Consider the following 6103-nt stretch of genomic DNA (forward strand, 5'->3'; position numbering starts at 1 on the left):
GCCTGATTTCATCCCCTGATTTGAACACTCTGTTTGAAGGGGCGTGTCTGCTGAGAGACTTCAGCGTAAACGCCCTCTGCTGTGATTGGCTGACATGCTTGCATCTGAAATATGTGGCATTACATGTTGAACTATCCGGAAAACTTTTACTATTACAGCTATTATACGTTTTTACTATTACAGCTATCGGGATTAACAAATTGTGATAAGTTTTTTAAGTATTTAGATCTATTCCCATCACATAAAAGGTTGCAGTGATGAGCACTGAGCAGATGACAGCCTGTTGATCGCGTGAATGAAGATCTTATTATTGCAACGCAGTGTCTGCACTCTCACTAATGATTTCACCAATGCAAACATGAGGTATATAAATACAGTAAGAGCTTCGTTGTGCAGCTTAACAGCGTCATTGATTTCATAACGAGTTTTGGCAAGTGTCCAGATTGGAAAGGGATTGTTCTTTGATCGCTTTCTGTATATTAATCACAGTTTAAGTAAGATTATTTTCATCCTACTAAGAGAAACGATGTGAAGTTGATCGCTACTTCCATAGTAAATCACTACTTACCGCTTGCTGGAATATAGTTGAAATTGCCCCCTTCGTCAGTATGAAACGCTGAGAGAAGCCTGCTTGATATTATCCCAGGTTAGAAAAACAGTCCGTTATGAAATGTACATAGCAAACTAACAACTTCGAATTAAACTTTTGCGGTATCCGATTATAGATAAACATCAACCACGCCTGTTGACATTTCGCCTGTATTCCTGTGGGCGGAGGTTAGTCAAAACACGGTTCTAGTTACGTCATTAAAGAAGGAAGTAGAGGGATGTAAAGGGCCGGCGCTAGTTATAGGCAGAGCAGGCGATTGCCTAGGGCCTCGGGCTTTGAGGAGGGGCCGCCATAACCGTAACATCCCCTATATATAGCCTATAGTCCACCAGTCAAGACGGACAGAAATACGAGCCTCATTGTTCATTGGATATTGTTGAATTGTCACTCATCTGCAGTTAAACCAATTAATGTTTCCGTTTCAAAGCGGGTGCCGGCTTCTGAAAGTTTGTGTAACGAACGCATCCATCAGGTGCTGCGAAGCAAAAGCCTAAATAGGCACTCAAAGAAGCACAGCTCGTAATGCAGGTGTGTGAGTTGTCATCATCTATTTTGTAGTGATTGCAATGTATTCTAAATATAAACTTGTACTGTAGATCAGCGTTATTTCTGGAAAAATCATTCACCGCTTTATTACGAGTTTAAAAGAGCGCGAGCGTCATTAACGTGCCCAGACGCGACGCTTTGAATTTGCGCGTACAAGGAATAACATCGCGTCGGGAGCTGACTAGTAAAAAAGCTACAAAAGTAAAAGACAAGACGTTTGTATTCAAAGCTAAAAAGCCAACACACTACAGCATTTTTAAATGTTTCAAATGAAGGATCTCATATCTATGGGTCTATCCTCTAAATTCTGCTGATGAGTTTACTTTTTTTTTTTTTTGCTAGGTAGCGATTGTGTCGTTCTCTTCCACTTGATTTGTGTAGGCTATAGCATATTTAAGATAACAATGCAATACATAATATCATCATATCTGCAGTCAATATTGATTAAATGGGAGGGAAAAATCCTGCCCATACCGCAGCTATGAAAAAAATTATAGGCTACAAGCACTTATGTTCATCTACTGAAGTGGTATTCTGGAACTGTGAATAAATTTAATAAAACAGCAAAATAACAACAACAACAATAACATCTTCATTAAACAAAAAAGAGATTACCTTAGATAAAGTTTGATTAATATGTAGGCCTACATACAGTACCGGTAAAAAGTCTGGACCCATTACTATTTTTAATGTTTAAAGTTTCATATTATGCTCTACAAGCCTGCATTTATTTGATCAAAAATACAGAAAAACAAAAACAAAAACAGGAATATTCAGCAAAGATGTGTAAATATATAAAAAGTGATAGTGAAGACTTTTTTTAAAACAACTTTTTAAAAATAAAAAAATCCTGAAAAAAAAGTATCACAGGTTATAAAATAAATATTTTGCACAATTTCTAACATTTGATAATAAATCAGAATATTAAAGTTTTCTGAAGGATCACGTGACACTAAATTCAGCCTTGCATCACAGAAATATATTTTAAAGTATAGTAAAATAGAAAACCATTATTTAATAATATTTCACTATATTATTTTTCTGTATTTTTGATCAAATAAATCCAGGCTTGATGAGCATAAGAGCATAAAAGCTTTCAAAAACATTAAAAATAGTAATTTGTCCAAACTTATGTACTGTATAAGTAAAAATATACTAAATTTAAAATGAAATGTTGTATAAATATAAAGGTTAGGAATCATATTTGTTTCAAGTGTTTTTTATTGGGGGTGGGGGGCCTCCAACATGAATTTTGCCTAGGGCCTCCTAATGTCTAGAACCGGCCCTGGATGTAACGTTAGTCCAAACTGGGCGTTCGATGTAGTCGACTTCTGTTAAATAAAATATCTCGCTTGGCATTGAACTTTGAGCTTTATAATTTTACAGATATTATTTATACTCTAACAACAACATTACACACTAACTAAAGTTTGAAACATGGGATCACGAAGAACGGGACCTTCAATACTTCTCTACAGAGATGCGGTATGTGTGTCCTAACGTGTGTGTGACGGCCAGTGTGCATTTTGTGTATATTGCAAATGCACTTAATGAAACAAATACATGTGATTGTTCATGGAAAGTAAAAAATATATACATAGGAAAATCGCCATGGAAAATCAAGTAATATGTACTACAATATTTGTTTTACTATTATTATTTATGACATCTGATTTCAAACATAGAGTACCTGTAATTACATTAAACTATTTTTTAAAATCCTCATAATCAGATTAGTTACTTTTTAATGGATTACATATTATTCACACAATGGCAGTCAATTTATTGAGTCTCACTAATACTTCTTCTTCTTTTTTTTCCTTCTTAAAAAATCCTACTGTGTGTCCATACCATTTAGCTTTGAATATTTTCACAATATGGAATGACTATTTAAATGTCATAAATGCAATCCATGCTTCTGACTTTTGGGACAAAAGCACCTCTCAATCAACTAGACTATATATATATATATATATATATATGAGACTATATATAATTTTAAGTTACTAAACAACTATGTGATAATGTATTACTAAACAAATTATGTTAAATATTATGTCTGCATCATATCCAGTAGTAACCTGCACTAATTGATTCTGGAAGTCTGGACAAAAATATGTAAAACTTGGAAGACTGTAACCATATAATATTCATTGCTGTTTTCATGTTTATTAACGTTAGCTCATGTAATTCAGGGAATCCAAACATTTTTGTAAGCCGAAGCGCTATAACCTAAAATATTTACTTGAAGTACTCATGAGATTTTAAGTCAGGGCTGTCCTGCTTCACAAGAAGTATATTGTCAAAAATGTGATTACTGAACAAAGTTTTATTTGGTTTACTGTGACAACATTTTACTGTTACAGTGGTGTTTGGTTTAGTTTGTGTTGTCAGCCTGTCATCACATCACGTGTCATCTTCACTCACTGTCATTATCAGTTCAGCTTTATCACCTGTCTTTAGTCAATCATCGTTATCTTTATCACTTGTGTTTCGTTAATCATTGTCATCTGTGTTTGCATTTAAGTTCCATCTGTTCAGTCAGTCTTCGTCAGATCTCTGTTGTAAATAGTGTGTCTTGTATTTTGATCATCATCAAACCTTTGTGTTGAAAAGATACCTTCATCTTGTTCTGTCTTCCTGCAACCACCCGTGACCGTTACATGCTATACAATGACTTGTACTGTGATTTTGGTTATTTATTGACACAAATTTAACGATTCAATTCATTCATTTGAATATATCAGGTAATGCATGTATGTTTTTCTAAAAAAACAAACAAAAAACTAATGCTGTAAAAAAAATTACAGTAAAAACTCCAGTTTGGGAAACCTTGGTGTAATGCATGTCATGATGTTGATAACAAAGAATCGAATATATTTTCTTTCTATTTTTTATAGCAACATGGTACACAATAATCCAATGCAAATCTATGTTAAACAAGTTAGGTCAAAACAGAGCCATTGAGTAAAGCCTTGCATTAACTCTGTTCACTCAAGCAAGGCACACAGTAACATTAGACGATGATCTGGCACAGAAATGAAAACACAAGGAGAATAAATAGGGTGCAGGCGGGTGCGAATGAACCAATAATCATAAGAAGGGAGAGCACATGGCACAAAGAAACAAACATAACATCCGTCCTCACACCAAACATGACAAAAAACAAGAGCACATGGCCAGTGAACACAAAATTACAACTCAAACAAAACATGACATGACATGAATTCAGTTATTTGCTTAGACTGCTAGTCCATTGCATTGAGCTGACAATCCTCTTTCAGTCTCTGTCCTATCTGAAATTAATAAAGATAAAAATCATTAAAAATGATTGAGGCCCTAAGTTGCCATGGGATTAGTGAAACCGTGGTAAACATTAAGCCATTGCCCTTGACTAACATACAAGATTAAGAACATAAAAAAGAAACGAACTACAGCAACACAGTCTTTAACCGATTTAACATTAGCCTGAAATATGTATCAGTGTAGACTAGTTGACCACACTAATTGAAACTGGATGTCTTCCAAAACTCTTGCCTGAGGAAAATAGGTTCTGGCCAGAAAGAATTTCAAATGTAAAGCTATACAGAAGAACCAAGTGTCACAGTGTGGTGGTTGAGATCGAATGCCTACGGACCAATATCCTCAAATATTGGCAGAAATTTTACATTTTAAAAACATTGATGTAACTATATATGTCTGTGTGTTATACAGTGTTGGGTGTAACTCATTACTAAGTAATTAATTACTGTAATCTAATTACTTTTCCCTTGAAATAGTAAAGTATGGGATTAATCTTAATTTTTCTGTAATTTAGAGCTGCAGTCCGTAACTTTTGTCGCTCTAGCGGTTAATACACACAACTGCATGCGTCTTGCGGAAGAACATTGTAGCCGGAGCTACTTCTCTCTGTTTATGTCCATAGATATCATATATAAACGCTAGATGTCTTATGGCGCAGTCACTTCCGGCATCACCGTTCGGCCATCTTACAGCAGTGCTCTGTGCATTAAGGTGAATGATCAGCACGTACACAAATCCTCATATCTCGATGAAATCTCGACGGATTTACAAACGGTTTGGTTTCTTACAAACGTTATTAACATGGCTATAATTCCGAATGCTTGAACATGCATGTTATAATTTTTCATATGTATGCAGTTTATGTATGCAGTGTCGTAACTACATATCTGACGTTTATAACAAACCAAACCGTTTGAAAATCGGTAGAAAATTGAGCAAGTTATGGTTATTTTAAAGTACATGCACCATTAAACGAGTGAGCGAGCACCCTGTCGCAAGATGGCCGCCGTGTGCGGACGTCGACCTCCATTGGCCAACAGCGCGTACGAGGTATCTAGTGTTTAAATATATCTATGTTTATGTCTATGACAAGTCATAACTCGGTTACTCCGCAGCGGTACGACCCGAACCGGTATAAAATAGTCCCAATATAAACACTTGTTATAGGTAGTGATTCAGGATAAGACAAAAACATGGTTTGGAAATTGGATTCATGATGTAACGTTACTCGATTACATTTTGTACATTTTTAACACAAAAACTGACTGCAGCTTTAATTCCAGTTACTGCTTTAAATACAGTATAGAGCAATTCTATACAATAGTGGAATTAACATTAAAATTTAACGTCTATGTTAAAATTTATGTTTTTAATATAACCCTCTCTCCCTTTAAATACTTTTGCCAGTTCAAGTATAATTTACGCAATTTTGTAGGCCTATTAGTTATTTGAAAGAATTAAAAAGAGCAGTTTCATCTTTGTTTTGTTCAACTGGTTGAGCCTGATGTGGGATTTACAAAGTAAATAGCTTTTAGAAAGAGTAATTAGTTCAGTAATCTAATTACTCTATTGAATTTTAAATTAGTAATTTATTAGGCAAGGCAAGTTTATTTATATAGCACATTTCAGACACTATGGCGATTC

Source organism: Rutilus rutilus, assembly GCF_951802725.1.
Source record: "Rutilus rutilus genome assembly, chromosome: 7".
In the NCBI taxonomy this organism is placed as follows: domain Eukaryota; kingdom Metazoa; phylum Chordata; class Actinopteri; order Cypriniformes; family Leuciscidae; genus Rutilus; species Rutilus rutilus.